We start from the raw sequence: 21530 nt of genomic DNA, 5'->3' as shown, positions 1-21530 counted from the left end.
AGCTGTTTATCTTCAAACAGTTGTAAAAACACCGAAACTATTGGTGTTTAAATAACCTTGAAAACTTGACTTTGTTCAATCATCATAAAATTTTTGAATTAAACTAGATGAAATTTGCATTAATGGAATAAAATAAAGAAGAAGAAATAATAATTAACCTGCGCAAATTTAGCTTGTTTTAAGCTAGGCTCAAATGCTGAATCTTAGAACTTAATTAAATATTCAATACAAATCCCCTAAGCTCTCAGTATCAAAATCACTCCTAATACCTGCTAAAGTACTACTTTATTCCCTTCGTTTCCACTGCTGTGCAACAATCTGGTTAGTAGTTTAGCTACGAAAAGATCAAGAAGAAATAGCTGTAGCAAATATTGATTTTAAGTTCAGGTATTCTAACTTGTGGCGTAACTACCACTACGAAAACTAAACATCAATTCACTGATATATAAGACATGTTAACTTGATTCAATCACGAGGCGGCAGTTCCGGCCTCAGGCACCCCGAACCACCGAATAGACTAGACTAGACTCAATCACGAGGTACCTTTTGATAGATGAAGGTTGTCTTATTCTATAACTCCGCCCCTACATTGGTAACCTCCGGACGTGATTGGAACACGCAGTAACGCCATCTTCAATCTGGTAACGCCTACTTCGTTGGATTGAGCAGTTTACTTGCTGCTTGTGACTGCGACATAATCAACCTCCTCACGATGTTGCTACTCAGTCTCGTCTCGATTAAACACAACGTCTGCCTGCATACACTCGACTGCTAATCACAATACAGGAGCGACTACGACGACTGGGAAATTAATACACCTCTCACATTCAGCACTCAAAAACCCGGTGACCTTAAAACCAGCTCTCCCGGTCTTTCACAAGTACAGCAACTAGTGGTATCCGTTCATCGAATTCTATCCCTGATAAAATTCGGGTGGGTGAGTATTGTGGCGTAACTACCACTANAATATTTCATTTTTATTAAAAAATATAATTTGACTCAAGTACCTGCTCAGTGTTAACATCGAAGATACCACCCCAAGCTCGCATCCCGAACAAGGCGATTGACCGTGGACTAGTCAGGCATTCATTTTTCCATGGTGGAAAAAAATGAGTAACCAGTTCGTTTGTGAAGATGAAGAATTATTTATTCCACTATAGGACTAACATTCCTCCTGGAAAATTACGCACAGGGCTTAAAAGCTACGGAAATTGAGTTCAGCATCTCCTGATGACTAATCTTGGATAGAGCAAATATCATCTCATGTAAATGGTAAGGTAATTTCTATTTACAGATTCATCACTGCAACTAAGTAGAGGTGGATAATTTATAGTACTAGTAGACAGTACTAGTAGCAAATTTATTCTGTGCTAATATAGTGGGACATTTCTCTGTAAAAGATTTATACGAAGAAGATAAGAGATTTTTGAAGAAATGTTTTTAAGCCAGAAAGATGATAGCACAAGGAAGAAAGGTAACAATTTTTTTATATTATTTTTTTCCAATTTTATTATATTAAATGTTACATTCTATCGAATGTTGCATTGTATTACTGCGCTTGTCATATAGGCAAGTGCCAAATGATTTATAATTCAGACTTTAATATAAATTCATTCGTCAAAATTGTTTTAAAAAAATTAGGAATTGGAAAATGTAAGCTTTTATGAAAGTTCTAGTCCGATATGGTAAAATTATAGCTTAAAGAGTTTATAAAGTCATGGAAAATGTGATTTCTGAAAAGCATATGAAAAAGTGTAACATATTCATAAAAGAGAGCTGATAGTTAACGAAATTTATGTAGAACGAAACATATCCAGCTTCGGGAAGGAATTCTTCCTTGACGACAGCATCATTTTTACGTCGTTGTGACACAAATCAGAAAAATTGACGAATGGAATAAACCGAACTTTGTTTTAATGATATATTCACCTCTGTCACCGCTCAATTGAAAAGATAAAAGTGTTTTTTTTTAAATTTTTTTTTAAATCTAAGATGATTAATTATGAGCTGTTTATCTTCTAACAGTTGTAAAAACACCAAAACTACTGGTGTTTAAATACCCTTGAAACTTTGACTTTGTTCGATCATCATAAAAATTTTGAATTGAACTAGATGAAATTTTCATCAATGGAATAAAACAAAGGAGATAAATAATAATTAACTGGCACAAATTTAGCTTTTTTGAAGCTACGCTCAAATGCTGAATTTTAATAGAACTTAATTAAATAATTAGTATTTCAAGACTAATTCCTTAAACTCTCAATATCAGAATCACTCAAAATACCTGCTAAAGTACTACTTTATTCAATTTGTTTCCACTAATGTGCAACAGTCTATATTTTATTTTTCAAACCAGAACCCTTGTCCTGTCCCACAAAGATTTGAGTCACTGATTTTACTGGTTAGTAGTTTAGCTACCAAAAGATCACGAAGAAATAGCTGAAGCAAATATTGGTTTTAAGTTCAGTAATTCTAACTAAATAGCAAGATTGAAATAGTTAGAATTCTATTAATTATATTCTAAGACATCAATTGTGATCAAAATTGACACTTTAGTCCAAGAATCTCTCAAGAAGAAAAATCATATTGCTTCTTCTTGGACTTTTTTGGTTTTAAAATTACAGGATATTGAATGAGCTTAATATACAATATGCTTTATATTGAAATCGGTAGGGTTGAAAAGCTCGAACGTGACATTCGAAAAGGTTTAATGTTCTTTCATATCTGTTTTATTCATTAAGGTCTCTATTAATGCTCCTGATTTTATATTAAAATAACTAAAAAGGGTCTTCTAAATCAGAGTGACGGTTTTCAAAATTTATTACGGGAATTTGATTTAGGTTAAAATCTATCCTTGCAGCAAATTTATCTGATAAGGAATACATTTTTCCTCTCACACATATGGTATCAGTTCAAAGTTTTCCAGCAGATGGCACTGCACAAAAATACCCAGTTAATTAGAGAAAATGATTGAAAGTCATAATATAGTTTTTTGAAACCTTTAAATGGAATACTCTATGAAAATAAAATTGCAATTGATCGAATATTTTTTTATAAATAAAAGCGAAATCCTGTTGGAAAGAAGGAAAATTTTTGCCCATTGAATTTTCTGCAGAATTATTGTTTTGTTAACTTTAACCATTCTCCTGTTCTAAATTCGAAAAAATTATCTAATTCAAACCACCCTGTATGCAGTTGAATGACTTGTAACAGAGTTAATTTTTGGCTCAAGAGTTCAATTCAGTTGCACGCATAGAACTAAAAAATGTTCTCATTGACATAGCAAGTTATTGAAGAATAAAAGATAGACTAAAAATTTCATAAAAAGAGTAAACTAACAAATGCAATGTTAATTAGTAAATAATGTGCTAGCTATTTTTTATTAATTCTTTTTACGTTGCTTTTTTCCTTTCATTGCTATTTTCTTGCCGTTTCCAAAGTTTCTCACAACAGGAAGATAAATTAAAGGTGCGTGACATCTCAATCATTTGTTTCCAACACTGGAACTGAACCAAGCGCTAATTACGTCAAAGCAACAGTTTTGCAAGTTGTGGCACCTCGAGTGACAATCGTTATGAATCTTTTCCCTGAATCACCTCTTAAGATATCACAATGAAGTGTAAGGAAATAAGATTTGTAAATACCCACCAGCTATACTTCGTTATTTTATTATACTATAAAAAAATTCCGTATACCTGAGCCTGGTGGATACTACTTTACGTCAAAGTGGTGTTTCACTAAATGTTCACTAACCCCAAAAGTGTTCCAATGCTCCAAACATATATACAATATTTCTAAAAACACACTAGCATTTTATAACAGTTTATTTGAGTAGTTTGTTGAATAAATCCGACCAAATGATTGAAATTACTTTGCAAATAATTGAGCATAACCATTATTCTTGATTAGATGATTGGAATTTACTTGCTTTTAAATAGGCTCTAATCAGTTTTTTTCAATTTAATTCGACAAGAAGAACTCACATTTCATTAGTTAACTTTATTTAAACAAACCGTTATATTGTCACTATCTTGGTATTACAAAATTATTCACCTTTAAACTTCTAATAATGGTTCAAAAGCATTTATTACACGTTTAAAACATGCCCTATCCTGATTTCACCTTGAAATTAGTTAAACTGTTAAAAAATACAATAATTATTTGCCAAATATACGGAGTTGTGAAAATCACAATCTTCTTCACCAACGCTGCAGATTGTTGTAAGCTTTATCAGTTATTTGTGTTAAGTTTGAACTAAATCTTTTGAAATGTGTATGAACGTTGAATTGAGTATTAACATGAAATAAAGTAATTATTCACATAAATTTTAGTTTTTAAACACCTAACTCGGATAAGTATTGCAGCACAGATTTTACAGTGTACCTGCGATGAACAGCTGATCCATATTGGATTTGCGGTAATGTTGCCTTGCAATTTTGAATCCACTCCAGAAGACTAGGATTCAGGTGAATACAAACCCGTTGGACTTCTCCTTCAGTGAAGCTAAACATAGTATGTATTATATGAAGAAAAAGCCTCTCTGGTTTAGCTCAATGGCAAACAGACTCTAAGTCCTAATCCGCCTACTATTGAAGATATTTTACTTCAGCACAGTGGTCAGTGTGGCTGGGTACAGCACACGTATAGGAAAGTCATTGATGGAAAGATAGCCCAAGTTACTCTATCCTCTTTGTCTTGTCAGTTCATGGGTTGTAGTAGTGATTTAACTATTCAATATAAAATAATAATAATTTAATTATTTGTAACTATTGCCACTGAAAAATGTCTTCGAAGTTGAAAAGACTAATGAAAAAGCCTCGAAAAACAGCCTTAAATCTAAGGTTTTTAAGATCATGAGTGGCAAGAACAGAGAAATTGAACATGGGGTGCATAGCTATTATTGAAATGGCATGACAAAATGATAACATAACATTTATCATGGCATTGCAACGTCATTTTTAAATTTTCCTAGACGAATGATTAACATATTTGATAGCTTGATGACATAAATCATTAAAATAGTCATGAAATAACTTACTCTTGTTACTAAATAATTATAAATTAATTTAAACCTATGCTTAACATAACTGATCTAACCAATTTTGCATTTTATCAGTAAAGTAGCCTTTACTTTTAAAATTAATGATACGATTCTAACTTAATTTACGCATGCGATTATCACGATAGCGCAAACCAAATTTTTCCTTATGATTAGTACGCAAAATTGGTACGAAATTTTACATGTGTAATTGCACATATGATTAATAAGTAAGTTAAAAAAAATGTTTTTCCTGCATAATTGAAAATCTTCTAAGTCACACAAAAAATAAGACAGTATTAACTTGGTATCCACTTACGATTTGTGAAATACACTTTTTGCGCATCATCCGTAAAATAAGTTAACTATAAAATGCAATTTATTGTAAACTCCATTTTCCTCGTAAAATAATGTACCTTAAATTTTACAGTTGTTGTTATCAAATTAGAGTGATTCAGAGATTTTACGGTAATAATTAGTGTAAAAATTAGGGTTGATCAGACTTCTTTCGTCCATGACAAGTTCCAACTAAAAATGGATTTTACGATAAACAGTACCGACACTCTGAGTACTGTAATTTGATACGGATTTTTTTACATTGTGGATGTAACTTGGTTTATATCTGCGATAAATAAAACAATTTTAATAGTTTTAAGCTAATTTTCACTTTTGATTAGTAAAGCATTGTAACTTGTGATTAATACAACAGTTATAACCTAAACTTATTTTAAGGCTATTTTGAAGAATTATGATTGCTGCAATAAATAGTACTAAATTAATTAAGACATACAATTAGTAAGATAATTTTTACTTAACTTGCATTTAAATGTTATTTAGTTTGGTACAGCTCTCACTTTAAATTGAGTGGTAATTTAATTCATAAAGAATCTATTAGAAATGCTTTGAACTGTAAAACGATTATAACGTGAAAGATTAATTAGTGATCCTTAGACTTTTAATAATTAACTTTAAGACAAAAGCGAAGAAAAGTATTTATGATTCATGATATATTTACACAAATGTTCATATGAAAGCAAGATGGTGAAAATTTATTTTATCTTTCTTTTCTTCTAATTCCAATTCATAGTAATTTTTAAATAACTCTAACCAAATTTACTAATACAATCTACTTAACAAAAAATAATTCTAAGCTAATGTAAAGTTTGATCATAAATATATAAATTGCCTAATTAAATGTAATTAAAACAATTTTCAGTTTTATTAAATTAATTTGAAAAGTTTGGTTATAAAAATAAATTATTTTAGATTATTATATTATTAATACAGTTTTAAGTTTTATTAATACGGTTTTAACTTTTTAGTGGAACTTTAACTTTTGCTAGCTTTAACTTGTGTTTTGTTTTGTTACTTTTAACAACTACTTTAAAATATTTAAAATTAAAATAGAATGTTTTTTTTACGGAAATGTTATTAGTACAGTTCAAACCTTTATCAGTACAGTTTTAACTCTTATAAATTCAGATTTAACAATTTATGTAAAAGTTTGATTGTAAAAAAAAAAGTTTTTTTACTTAAAGTGCATTTTTAAAGTATAGATAAAACTGCAATAATATTTTAAAATTTACCATGTTTCTGGATTTACGGAAGCACCAAAATAGTCTGCCATTCTTTCAGAAGAGCTTCGGTAAAATTAGCAAATTAACTATAAAATATGGTTTTACAATATGTGATAAAAATTGGCAAATGAGGCAAAATTTGATAATTTTATCACGATAGCTTAGAAGTAAAAAAAAAACATATACTTGGTTAAATTTACTTTCATGATTTGTATTTTTTACTAAATGTGAGGTAATAAGAACAATTTTAAAAACCAGTATTTTCGGTAAACCATATGAATGGAAAAATTACCAAAAGAATGGCTTAAATACTAGATATTTTAGTTTTATTAACCAGAACTATGGTCTTTATATCCATGGATGTCATTGACATACAGTACGGTAATTTAATCAGAATTTTTTTCTCCGTGATTTAATTTATACTTTTTTAAGATTGATTAATTCTGTTTTAATGTTTGTTATCACAATTTTAACTATTAATTAAAAAGGTAAGTTATAAAAAGGAATTTTATAGCAGTATATATTATTGTTAATAGAGTTCTAAGTTGTTTCTTAAACATAATTTTACTTTATCAAAACGTTTTAAATATTTAAAGAATGAGACAAATAACACAGTTTTAAATAAATTTGAATGGTTGATCGTTAATATGCTTGGAATGTAATTCCAAAATTGAATGTATGATTACTCAAAAATGCATGATTATATAATAAAATTGTTTTAACTCAATTTATACATGCATTTAATGCTGCTCTGGGCAATTAGAAACCTTAATTTGTTCATAAAAGTTAATGATAACTATTTTGATATTGCGTCAACATATTTATTTGATATTATGTTTTGATATTATGTTCGCTAATGATAGTTAATGATTGATTCATCAAATCTGAAATGTAATTTAACTGACAAAAAAACTTATCAACAATCCTTTCCGTTGCGTAATTCCAAATCCAATTCAGTTTTATTTGAAGAATAATCTCCTGTGAAGAATAAACATTCATGGTCCATTATTCTTTCACACTTAACTTCTCCTATGAAAAAAAGAAGAAAAAGAATGATTGCTGTTTCTAACCTAATTTACACATATGTAATCATATTTATGAAGGCGAAAAGCGTGGCTTTATTTTCATCTTCCTTCTTTCCAAGTCGGAGCGAAGGAACGAACCCAACTTTATACCAGATAAGAATAGATTGAGACACAGGCGGGCTTCTTAATTTAGAAGGCCCAAAAAGCCTGGTTCCTTTTTCGAACGATCTTCTTTAATGAGTGATCCTTGTTAAGAAACTTTTCGGGATCAGTAAGAGTAATTCATCTGTGTACTGAAAAGTCCCATGGGACTAGAGTTTCGGAGAAAAACTCTTCACTCGTAAACAAGTTTGCATCAAGATTTTTTTCTTCTTTTAATTCTTTATAAAGAAAGAAAAATTTCTGCTGTGGGAATTCAAATTTATTACACTTTGACTTGACAACGGAATCGCATTACCGTTAATCTCAACGAAAAATAATAAAAAAATAAATTATGAGCCATTTTTTATTTTCCGAGTAAAAAATTGTAATTATGATTAGTTTAAATTTATTTTTATAATTAATAATAATTGATTCAATTCATTTTAATTTACTTCACGCAAATTTGATTATTAATTATTAATATAACGCATTATTGATATATATTAATAATGCGCACTCGTTTTTGCGGATATGATCGTGTGGGCTGATGAAAAGATTATATCTTTTATTTTCCGGATTTTTTAAAAATTTTATCCTCCCCCCCCAGTTGTTTGTTATTTTTTATTATTATTTTTCTTTCCCCCCCTTTTTTTCATATGTCTGTAATTTTCCTTTGTTTTATCGTCATTTTGAACTTATCTTATGAGTTCTGTTTACTTGCAGCTTATGCGCAATAAATGAAACTTATTGTTTTTCTTAATTTTCTTCGTGTTTTTTGTATTTATTCTGCTCTCTCTCTCTCTCTCTCTCTCNTATATACGTAAAGGAAACAAAGAAAGAAAGAAAAAAACAAAAAAAGAAAAAAAAATCATTTTTTAAAAGTGGGAGAAGAAGTAAGAGCAATTAATTCATCTACGAGCTAAACTGTCCCATATTACACGAGTTTCTGAGTTGTGAAACTGTAAACTACATTGTAAAACTGTAAACAAGTTTTGCCAGTTTTTTCCTTTTAATTTTTTATACAGAAAGAAAAAGAAGTTTTAATTTTTTATAAGGGAATTGAAAATTACTATACTTTACCTCAATAACGGAATTGCATTAGCATTAGTCTCTACTGAAAGAAAGTGAAAAATATGAGTCTTTTTACATTTTCATAAAAAAATTTTTTTGATTAGAATTATTTTATATTTATCTTGGACAATTTTAATAATAATCCATTAACAATGTTATAGCGATTATTTGCAAAGAACATTAAAATAGGAAATATATATGTTATTAAGATCAATTTAACTAATACATCTAACATTGATACTTTAATTGATTGCAAATACATTTTCATTAACTTAATAAAAAAATTTTTAATTGATATTGACTAATATGTGTAAACGAATATGTATAAACTAGCATTTTTAATAGTTTTTTTATAAAAAAGTTATGAAAGTTACAATAAATTTATTCAGAATACTAAAATTGGAAATCATGTCTTCATAAAAAAAGAAAAAAAAAATGATTTAAAATTTGTTTAAAAAAACTGTTGTTTTAGCTCATGTATTTTTAACAATTTTATTAATCATAATATGCGTCTGGTTAATATATATGTCAATAAATACATTTGCTTGATGCCAAAATTATTTTAATTTATTTTATGAAAATTCCTTTACAATTAATATAAATTAAAAAAATTACTTTCATAAATCATTAAATAAATTATATTTTTTTTAAAAAAAAATTAATAAAAGGGTAATAAATTTATCCAAAAAAATTGTAATAAATTAATTTTTTTGATTAAAGAATACTAAACTTTGCAATTATTGTTTAGTATAAGAAAATAACTTAAAACTTTTATTTTTTTTACTTTTTTGAAAATTGATCTATCCAATTGTAACAGCTATTTTGTTTCAAAAATTTTTTTAATTTAATAGTGCTATGAGAATAAAAATGTTGAAGCTAATAAAATATACATAAATAATAACAAAATAATTTTCAATATTTTTGCTATTATCTTTTTTTTCATTACAATGATTTACTTTCATAAATTTATAAATCAATGTAAAAAATTAACTAAATTTTAAGATATTTACCCTAGTAACTGTTGCTAAAATTGTAAATGATATTCACGAAATATGTATGAAAATTAAGTACTCGACATTTTTCTTTTCTAATTTTGGAAATGTCTTTTAATACATGTATCCAAATTACCAGTAATGCAGTGTATGGATAAATTAAGTCTTCAGGAAATAAATAAGAAAATGTTTAGAATTTTAATAGTAACGTTAAAGATAAAACTGTGGTCATTGACTGCCTTACTACAAATGTTATGCTTAAAAACTTTTTTTTCAATTTATTTTTAAACTTAATCACTGATTAACTAATAAAGTAACCCAATCACTGGTTAGTCATTTTATTGAATTTTTGTCTTTCTTTCTTCGCTTTTTTCTCCCTTCTTTCATTCACTCGCTGTATGCTGAATTAATAAGATGCTATACCATGTGAGAAACCCTTCACGGAAAATTCTCTTTCACCTCCATAATTAATTTCAAAACTTAAATTAAGAAACAATGAGTTCAGACATACCTAGAGTAAGTCATTAAGTTTCAAATTCTGAAGTCCCACAATGGACTGATCTTAAGGACACAGCTCCCAGTGGAACACGGAAGTCAAGCATCACTGGCTGCTGTCAGTAAGCGGTTGGGTGAACACATTGATTAGCCTGCGTAGGGACCGAGAGAGCGCGGTATCTGTCCTCGTTAAAATGTTCTACTGTATACTGCCCGGCTTCGTGTGCAGGCCATCGGGCTACCAAAGCAGAAGAGCCATCTCTTCTGCAAAGGATCAAAATTGTGATGACATGTCTTCGGATCGACCTTAGGGATGTTTCTCAGACCGTTGCCAATAGCCTATTGTGCAGGCGACGTAAATGAAGTACCTACCTACCTGTCAAATTCTGAAAAAGAAATTTCTCAAAAAGAAATTTCTCAAAAAATTGAATTGCAAACAAATTATGAGAGGATTACTCAGGATAATGTTGTAGGAAAGTTCTTTCTAAAATTATGGTAAAATAACCGGTGGTACTCTATCCATCCAATCAACCGTTAAGTTTACAACAAAAGATTTTTTTTTACCTTTACGGTTTTGAAACCGTTAAAAACTAGTATGGTTTATATATGTATATATATATATATATATATATCAGTGAAATATTTCATAAATTAGTTAATTATTTTATAAATCAGTAATAAGATTATATATTATATATTTTCAAAGTAGGTATTGCATTTGAAATATTAAATTCTGAAAAGGCTTTAATTTCTTAAATATNAAAATGTAGCAGTCGGACCGAGAAGGAAAACAGGTGCAGGATTTTAATAAAAGCAAAATAATTTTATTTGATTATTTTCAAGACGATCAGTCCTTCTGGGAAAATCTTGCAAAAAATCCGAAAATGTCTCTAGTTAAGGGAAATCTTAGAAATTACTATTGGTTTATGAAATAGGTCGCGTGATTCCCACAAGGAGTAAAGAGAAAAACGTATTTTCTTTTAATTATGCATACTTGAGCCAAAAATAGATTTAAGAACAGGATGAGGATTTTTGAAAGTATGAGAAAGTGTTTCGATTGTAATAATTAATTAGGATTTGTTTTATAGAAAAGAAATAACATAAAAAGATTAATAGAAGATATATATATAAATAACAATAGCGATTTCATCCGAGTACATATATTTTTAGATAAATTCTTTTTAATTGTAAACTGAAAACAATTTCTTCATAGGGAGAAAAATAAGTAAATAAATAAAGAGTTTCTTCCAACACACGCTATGCGTTAGCAAAATTGTCATACACGGAGAAAAAATTATACTAGTAAAATTACCGCACTGTATGGTAATAACATTTCTGGTAAAAAAAAACAACATAATTCTGGTTAATGAAAAAAACTATACGGTGCTTAAACCATTCATTTGGTAACTTTTCAGTTCATATGGTAATTGTTCGAAATTTTGGTTTTCAAATTATTGTTCTTATTACCACACATTTAGAAAAAATTACAAAACTGAAAAGTAATTTTCATTCGAAAATTATATTAAAGTGACAGGCAGCAGTCGGTGTCTAACAATTTTAACCTTTTCGGTTTTGAAACCGCTTACAACTAGTATGGTTATAAAACCATGAATACGAAATTTTATGGTTTCCATAACCATATATTAACCATTTACAACTAGCATGGTTTGAAGACCGTGAAGAATTTAACTGGCCGTAGGACTTAGGCTTTTCAAGAGATAATGGATATTACAGAGTGCGGAACACTGAAAACTCTTCAAAGGTTGAAGGGAATGGAAGAAATGTTGTGGTGTCAGTGCTGGGACTCGAATCCCAGTTCTTTCGGTTATGAGACTGACAGATTAACCCTCTTGACTATAATATCTACGCAGTTACCAGGAACTAAATGGCTTCATTAGGTGATCTTAGTATGTGCGTAATTTTCTTGTTGTTTAACCGTATTAAGTGTAAGTAGTTAATAAACGCTTTCTCTTACAATTAACATTCTGATTACCATCTTATTTATAGTAATTTTATTGTTTTGTTAGAATGTGAAAAAATTACAATTAAATAAATTGTTATTTAACCATTCTTTCTCAAAAATTTCTAGCAGTGCATATTCTTATAGTTTTGACCATAATTTTTTTCTCAGTGTAGTTTCTTATTGTTACCAAATGAAAAAAAGGTTTTTTAAGTGTTTTTTTCCTAATAAGTAAATAAACGAGTCTATAAATAAAGCCCATGTATTAAAATTCACAATAGTAAGCCTGCTGATTTCGTCTTCTTTTTTTAAAATTGTGTTAGCATTATTTCAATCAATGAAAATGAGTTTTTATTTTCCTTTGCTTCAAAAGAAAAATTCCTGTACTTTACTCATAGATATATATATTTTTAATTTTATTTCTGTACTTTCTCTGCATAACGATGTTTTTTATATATTATAGTTATTCCTTGCAGATAAAATACAATTATTTCTATTAAATACAATTTTTTTTGTTTATTTCATGTTATGCTGAAAGCTGTGTAGTTATTCCTTTTCCTCTCTCAACAATAAATGTTTTCTTTACTTTTTTTAAAAAAATTATTATTTCACTAAACGATTGTTGTAGCTATTCTTTTTTTTTCCTGATGCATTTTAGACCTAATTTGACTTTGTTATTTCAAAAACTTTCTTTCATTTTTAATTCTTTCTACAAAATAAAATATCGTGTTTTTATTCCCTTGCTTTACTTAGTACTGATAAATTCTTTTCTTTATTTTATTTTATTTCTTTTCTTCTAGGAAATAAAATCATTTGTATTTACCCCTTTTTAACACTCATTGACATTGCTTATGAATTTTTCTAGTAACACAGAAATTATTTTAATTATTCTTATTTTTATTTGGCGATATTTATTTCTCTTTTTATTCCGAACAATATTTGGAGTAGTTTTCCTTTTTCTCTTCTTAAAACCAAATTTTCTTTATAAATAATTTTTTATTTTTTAAATTGTCTTCAAAAGAAGTATATAATTCTTTTTGGTTTTTATTCCCTTGCTTTACTCACTGATAAATTTTTTTTAATTTTTTTTTCTAGGAAATAAAATCATTTGTATTTACCCCTTTTTAACACTCATTGACATTACTTGTGCATTTTTCGAGCAACACAGAAATTATTTTAATTATTCCTATTTTTATTTGGCGATATTTTTTTCTCTTTTCATTCAAAACAATATTTGGAGTAGTTTTCCTTTTTCTCTTCTTATACCAAATTTTCCTTTTAAATCATTTTTTGTTTTTTAAATTGTTATTTTATTTAGCCTTCAAAAGAAAATCTTCTGTATTTCCCTTTCACATATTAAGTATATATTTTAATATTTTAATATCCATATTTCTTCCTTTTCTGCAAAACACACATCAACATAATTATCGGCTAACTTCAAAACACAACCCACTGTTTTTTTTTCAATCGCGTAAGAAACAACAATGTAACAATTAATACCGATTGACAGTCTAACTTTTAATGATGCCAAAATCTACCATTAGCATCCCAAGAGCAGAAATTTACAAGAATTAATGACTCTGACGATGGTTGAACGAATTAGACGAGTTCTGGCAACGTCGGTGGCGTTCTGGCAAAGAACCTGGAATGCGTAACTTGCAACGCCGCTCAAGAGCTTCCGGTGTTGCATTTGATGCATTTGTCACTTTAGCTTTACAAACGATTTGAATTCCTTTTTTACACGCGTTACGGAAAAAGTTAATACTTGTTCGCCGACCCTCCTTTGACGGAAGATGTAAAATGATGCATCCCTGTTTAGTTTACTGTCTGATGAGGAATGCTGAATAAAATTGATGGAACATACCAAGGTTTGAGTAATTATCAAATACGTGTTTGTGATGAGCGATATATAAATTGGAGTTGACATGTTTGTATGAACTGATGTCTTATTTTATGTTAATCTTTATCAAATTTAAAAGTGAGAAATTGGCATCATTCTTAGCAATAAGCTTGAAAAATGAGAGCTTAGACTGTCTTTTTATTTGAATGTTTTTTTTTCTTCTTGTACATCCATTTTTTGCTTGTGCTTCTATTTAATATTCTGCTGCTAAAATATAGATATTTTAAAATTATTAATTCTAGGTGTCTGAAAATATTAATTCTAAGTATCAGAAAATAATTATTCTAGACATTGTAAATTAATAATTCCAAATGTGTGAAAACATTGATTCCAGGTAACTGACATTAAAACACACTTAAATTTTTATTCGTTGCTTGAATTTTTATTCTTAATACTTATTCATCAGCTCTCTTTTGATGGATTGATAATGTAAAATGATACATGCCTGTTTGAGAAATGCTGAATCTTGATGCTATGTCTTGAATAAAATTGATGGAGAATATCAAGCTTTTAATAATTACCAAATACGAGTTTGTGACAAGCGATTAATATAATTTAGAGTTGACGCGTTTGTTTGAACTGATTTCTTATTTTATGTTAATCTCTATCAAATTTAGAAATGAGAAATTGGTATCATTCTTAACAATAAGCATGAAAAATTATAGCTTAGACTATCTTTTTATTCGAATGTTTATTTTTTTTCCTTCTTTCTTGCTGCATTTTTTGCTTCTGTAACTATTTAATATTCTGGAGCTCAAATCTAGATATTTTAAGGATATTAATTCTGAGTAACTGCAAATAATAATTTTAGACATTTTAAAATATTAATTCTAGACGTCAGAAAATAAAAATTCTAGATATTGTAAAACATTAATTCTAAATATTTGAAAACATTGATTCCAGGTAACTGGCATTGAAATACACTTTAATTTTTACTCGCTACTTGAATTTTTATTCTTGATATTTGTTCCCCGGCACTCTCTTGACGAATGATGTAAAATGATACATATCTGTTTAGTTTACTGTCTGATAAAGAATGTTGAATCTTAATGCCATGTCTTGAATAAAATTGATGGAGCATAAGGTTTTAGTAATTATCAAATACATCTTTTTGATAAGTGATTAGTAAATTAAAGTTGATGTGTTTATATAAACTAATGTCTTATTTTATGGTTATCTTTATCAAATTTAAAAATGAGAAATCGGAACGATTCTTAGCAATGAGCTTGAAAAATGAGATCTTAAATGTCTTTTTTTTGTTCCCACAGCTCTTTGTTGTTCTAGAATTCAAATCTAGATATTTTTGAAAATATTAATGCCAGATATCTGAAAATATCAATTTTAAATATTTGAAAATAATATTTCTAGACATCTTAAAATATTAATTCCAGATACATGAAAATAATACCAGATATTTTGAAAACAATATAAACATAAATATTTGAGTGTCTTAGTGGAAGAGGAATGTTGAATATAATTGATGCAGTATACCAAGGTTCAATTACTTTTAAAACTCTTGTTTGTGATGAGCGATTCATTAATTAGGGTTAATGTGTTTATATAAGCTGATGTCTAATTGTATGTTAATTTTTATCAAATTTTAAAATTAAAAATTGGATATCATTTTTAACATAGAGATTGAAAAATGAGACCTAATATCTTCTTTTTTTTTTTCCTTTTAAAATATTTTCTTTGTTATTCCTACAGCTCTTTTTTATCTAACTTAAATACAGATTTTTTGAAAATATTAATTTCAGGTATCAAGAAATATTTATTATAAGAAGCTGAAGATAATCATTCTAGACATTTCAAAATATGAGTTCTTGCTCTTTCATTCTTACAGCTCTTTTTTTGCTCCGTAGCTTAAATCTAGATATTTCAAAAATATTAATTTAAAGAAATATTTATTTCAATAATCTAAAAATAGTCATTCTAGAAATTTGAAAATATGAGTTCTAGATACCTTAGAATAATAATTCGAGATATTTGACGAAATAAATTGACATTGAAATACATTTAATCTTAATTTGAGAATTTGAGCATCTAAATTCTAGATGGGTAGTCACATTTGGCTTCAAAATATTCTTGAAATGAGACACTCTTAAGTACATCAATAAGGAATATAATTTTATGTAACTAATTTGTATATGAAGATAATCAGCGAAACGTTGTTCAAGTAATGAATTGATAACTGTGGCTTTCAGAATATTTTTCTCCAATGCCCACCTGTGTTAACATCCGTCAATTTAGGCATATACAGGGCGATTTTGTTGGCCTCTCTTTCAGGGGCACCATGCTAAGGGGGCCAACGTCGCTCCCACAGCGAGGACAGATAGCACAGAGAAAGAAAGAACATCCATGGCTTGGCCGGGATTCGAACCCGGAACCATTCTGATGCAAGGAAAGTTCCCTGTCCTCAACACAGGCCACTTTCAGAATATGATTTTGAAGTTTTCTGCACATGAACAGTGGTCTGTATGTTTTTATTACGTATCTTCCGTAAAAAAAAAAAAAAAAAATCCTAGCTACTGTTCTGATTTTTTCATAAATTTTATATTTAAAACTTCCGTTCTCATAGAAAATATTGATCGTTCCCGATTAATCAATTCATGAATGAATATTTTTCTAGTCAGCACTGAGCCCGATTGAACACTGATTCACAGAAAAAAAAATCCGACTATTTAAAATATCACGAAATATTTGGGTAATCAAATTAATCCTTTAAAAAATATGAGTAAAAATCACTGACGTTTATTCATTTAGTAAATAACAAAAAAAAATTGTAATTTTTTTTTATTTAGTAAATAAGAAATATTTTAGTAAATAAAATATATATATATATATATTTATTTTATCGGGTATAGTGAAAAAAAATGTTTTTTTAATATACTATACCCGATTAATCAATTCATAAATAAATATTTTCAAAGCAGCACAGTGCCCGATAAACAGTGAATCTTATACGAAAAAAATCTGACTATTTAAAATAGAATTGGTGAAATATTTGGGTCATCAAATTAAACTTTAAAAAAATGGGTAAAAATCACTGATGTTTTTTATTTAGTTAGTAAATAAAATAAAAAAAATCTCATATTCTTAGCGATTCGAATGACTTTGTTGAAATTTTATAACTGAAACTGTATTACTAGCTTTTATAACAGAATAGATTTGGTTTTAAGTTTGAAAAAAAAGCTATTTAAAAAGTTTTTTTCCAAGTTATTTAAATGTAAGATCAAAATCACGAACGTTTATTCAATAAATAAATATTTTCCTTTTTCCCCTTAGTTCTTATTTTGTATGAATATTTTTATGGGTAGTTATGTACTCGTTACTGTATCGACAATTGGAACAAAATAAATAAAGTCTCTTTCGATTTTTTTAAATTGAAAATTCAAATGAAAATAATACAAAAAAAGTTTTATTTGAACATATTTAGAAGTAAAATCAAAAACAAAGAATGTTTTCTTATTTTTCCTCAATTCTCATTCTCTTGTATGAATATTTTTATGAGTAGTATAATAAGTGATACTGTACTGACCATTAGAATTATTATACTTTGTTTTTGACTTTAAAAAAGTCGAAAATTCAAATGAAATAATACAAAAAAAAATTTTTTTTCCAGTTATTTTAAAATAAGATAAAAACCACGAACGTTAATTCAATAAATAAATATTTTTCATTTCATCCCTTATTCTTATTTTTTGTAAGTTAGATAGAATTAATAATACAGGTAAAAAAATATAGAATTTTTTTACGAATGATTTTATAAGTGATACTGTACTGATCATTAGAACAGAATTAGTATACTTTGTTTTTGGCTTTAAAAAAATCGAACCATCAAATGAAAATAAAACACAAAAAGCTCTTTTAAAGCAATATAAAAATCGCGGATTGTTACCAATAAATAATTATTTTCTTTTTTTCATAATTCGCATTCTTTTATATGAATATTTCTGTGAGTAGTTTAACAAGTGATAGTGAACTGACCATTAGAACAGAACAGATATGTTCTGATTTGGAGAAAAAAGAAATCGAAAAATCAAATGAAAATAAAACACAAAAAGTTCTTTAAAAGTAGTATAAAAATAGCGGATTGTGTTCAATAAAAAAATATTTTCTTTTTCTCATAATTCTTATTCCTTTCTATGAATATTTCTGTGAGTAGTTTAACAAGTGATACTGTACTGACCATTAAAACAGAACCGATATGTTCTGATTTGGAGGAAGGAAGGAGAAATCGAAAAATTAAATGAAAATAAAACACAAAAAGTTCTTTAAAAGTAATATAAAAATAGCGGATTGTGTTCAATAAAAAAATATTTTCTTTTTTTCGTAATTTTTATTCTTTTATATGAATATTTCGGTGAGTAGTTTAACAAGTGATACTGTACTGACCATTATATCAGAATTAATATACTTTGTTCTTGGCTTTAAAAAAAATCGACTAATCAAATTAAAATAATATACAAAAAGTTCTTTTAAAGTAGTATAAGAATCACGGATTGTTTTCAATAAATAATTATTTTCTTTTTTTCACAATTCGTATTCTTTTATACGAATATTTCTGTGAGTAGTTTAACAAGTGATACTGAACTGATCATTAGAACAGAACAGATATGTTCTGATTTGGAGAAAATTGAAGAAATCGAAAAATCAAATGAAAATAAAACACAAAAAGTTCCTTAAAAGTAGTATAAAAATCGCGGATTGTGTTCAATAAATATAAATTTTCTCTTTTTCATAATTTTTATTCCTTTCTATGAATATTTTGGTGAGTAATTTAACAAGTGATACTGAACTGACCATTAAAACAGAACCAATATGTTCTGATTTGGAGGAAGGAGAAATCGAAAACTCAAATGAAAATAAAACACAAAAAGTTCTTTAAGAGCAGTATCAAAGTTACGGACGTATATTTAATAAATAAATTTCCTTCTAAAATTCTTATTCTTTTGTACGGTTTACCTTCAGTTAAAATAAATAAATATTTTCTATTCCCCCTATTCTCGAGTATTTTTCTAGAAAGTCTACTAAATGGTACTGTGCTGACCAACAGAGCAGTCTGAATGATATTATTCTGACTTTTAAAAAGGAACGATACGCTATGGTTTTTACTTAGAGAAAAAAACTAAAATCGAATGAAAATGAAGCATTTATATAAAAAGTTATTTGAAAGTGAATGTGAGTAAAAAAGATATTTTCACAGATATTTTTGCGTATTCATGCATGCTTGGCACTATAAGGTAAAAGTTCGCCAATAAAGCATTTGTTTTTGCTTTTCAAATTTACAGAGTAGGGTTTTCGAGGTTAATGATTTTATTATTTTTATCTGTTCTGTACCTTGTTACTATTATTGTGCGAACTTTACTATTCGCCTCATCACCTAACGTAACATCTATATTCTGGAACCGTAACTGTCTTCACGCAGTAATTAGTTTAAGTCAGCTATGTGCTACAGCGAGAATCATAATGTTTTTTTCTTTTTTTTCGTTTTTTGTTCTTTTTTTTGTTTTTTTTTTGTTTGCAGTTTTTAGCGTTATTTTTTACCTCAAACTTGAGGCAACTACCATTACAAAACAAACTCATTCCTTAAATTGCTTACAAAATTGATTTTGTTTTCTTTTCGTTTTATTGAGTAAAAGGAAAAATATATGATTTTTTTGAATCGATAGCTTAATCTATATTTTATGGTCTTAGGAGCATTTGTAAAAAACTAATTTGTGATGGAAAGATTAAGATTTATTTTAAAACAGGCTCAATAGAGTTTACTTGTTTCCAAAATTTAATTTTTTTGTTCTGGATGACTTATAGTTGTAGAAAGGCACTCTAAGTTCCTTAAGGTTTAGGGCTAAAATCTATGTAATTTTGTTAAGAGACACTTTCTTCAGTTCATTTTTAAGGATAATAATATGTGTCCACACAGACTGAACTGATCGATAAGTATCTTGAAGCTGAAAATATTCAGAGGATTGAGTGACCAGCCAGATCTTCTGACTTGAATACAAACGAACGTGTCTGCGATCCTTTGGCAGAGACCATTGCTATTACCTTTCATGAAACTTACCCGGGCAAACAGCAGCCTTAGAGACGTGATGTTCAACACAAGATTAACTGCCACGAAACATTAGCAATCCTCTAAAACAGCAGAAAAGTTCTTTGTGATATCTGTATTTCCACCAGGGAAGTAATGTCTTCCAGAAAGATCAATTTTCTGCATCGCATTCGGACAGTTTTGCTATGATAACCGATAACTTGTGGTACAAAAAAGTGTAACAAATGTTCGATTTAGTTACAATTTTATACCTCAATTCATCACACAAAATTTTATTTATACACAGTAAAAAAGTTTAGTGTACTTAAACACCAAAAATGGTAACTACTGTTGTGTAGAACCAAGGCTTAGTGTAACACCAATAATGACCTTTTACACTACCTAAAGTAAAATAGCTGCCACCATTTTTTGTATTCATTAGCAATGATATTTACAATTAAAGTAAGATGAGATACAAATAAGAGTCAATTATATAAATTTTACAAGACAATATAAAGTAAGAATCGTTAATTTAGAATGCATATATACACTCATTTTTAAACTAAAATCACTTTGTTCATCAAACATACAATTTAATAATATTTACAATTTCAGTAAGATAAGAAACAAATAAGAGTCAGTTATGTTATTTTTACAAGACAATATAAAGTAAGAATCGTTAATTTAGGATGTATATATACACTCATTTTTAAACTAAAATGACTTTGTTCATCAAACATATAATTTAATAATACTTACAATTACAGTAAGATAAGATACAAATAAGAGTCAGTTATTTTATTTTTACAAGACAATATAAAGTAAGAATCGTTAATTTAGGATACATATATACACTCATTTTTAAACTAAAAATCACTTTGCTCAACAAACATACAATTTAATAATACTTACAATTACAGTAAGATAAGATACAAATAAGAATCAGTTATTTTATTTTTGCAAGACAATATAAAGTAAGAATCGTTAATTGAGGATGCATATATACTCTCATTTTCAAACTAAAATCACTTTGCCCATCAAACATACGCGTAGCGTAAAGAGAATAAAACGAATTCGTTCTAGGCAGACAATCAGGCAATAACAGAAACAGGCAGAAATTATAAATTATAAAATTATTTAAAACAGTTTACAATTACAATTTACAATACAGTTAAATACAGTTACAGCTTAAAAATTAAAAAAATATATCATTATTACACTGTAGAAACGGTGAACGTTTTTTTCGTAAATGTATAGCAGCATTGAAAATAACAATTAACTCATGCCAACTCTTTGTCGA

The 21530-nt window shown here is 27.9% G+C and overlaps 1 protein-coding gene across 4 annotated transcripts in view; it reads left to right on the top strand.

Moving 5' to 3' along the window:
• The window catches only part of LOC107456536 (forkhead box C1-A), a 136035-nt gene that overhangs the window by 61289 nt on the left and 53216 nt on the right, over positions 1-21530 (top strand). The window contains exons 1-2 of one of the 4 annotated variants that reach the window (XR_011636576.1): positions 13890-14167; positions 16486-16670. The exons of 1 other annotated variant lie outside the window; for it this stretch is intronic. The gene's annotated coding sequence lies outside the window, so the exon portion shown is untranslated. Of the gene's footprint in view, positions 1-13889; positions 14168-16403; positions 16671-21530 lie in introns of those variants that run through there. 2 more of the 4 variants (XR_011636577.1, XR_011636575.1) reach the window with 2 other exon arrangements.

This window comes from Parasteatoda tepidariorum, chromosome 4, assembly GCF_043381705.1.
Source record: "Parasteatoda tepidariorum isolate YZ-2023 chromosome 4, CAS_Ptep_4.0, whole genome shotgun sequence".
Classification (NCBI taxonomy): domain Eukaryota; kingdom Metazoa; phylum Arthropoda; class Arachnida; order Araneae; family Theridiidae; genus Parasteatoda; species Parasteatoda tepidariorum.
The sequence above is the reverse complement of the archived record's forward strand: the minus strand, read 5'-3'. Positions and strand labels throughout refer to the sequence as shown.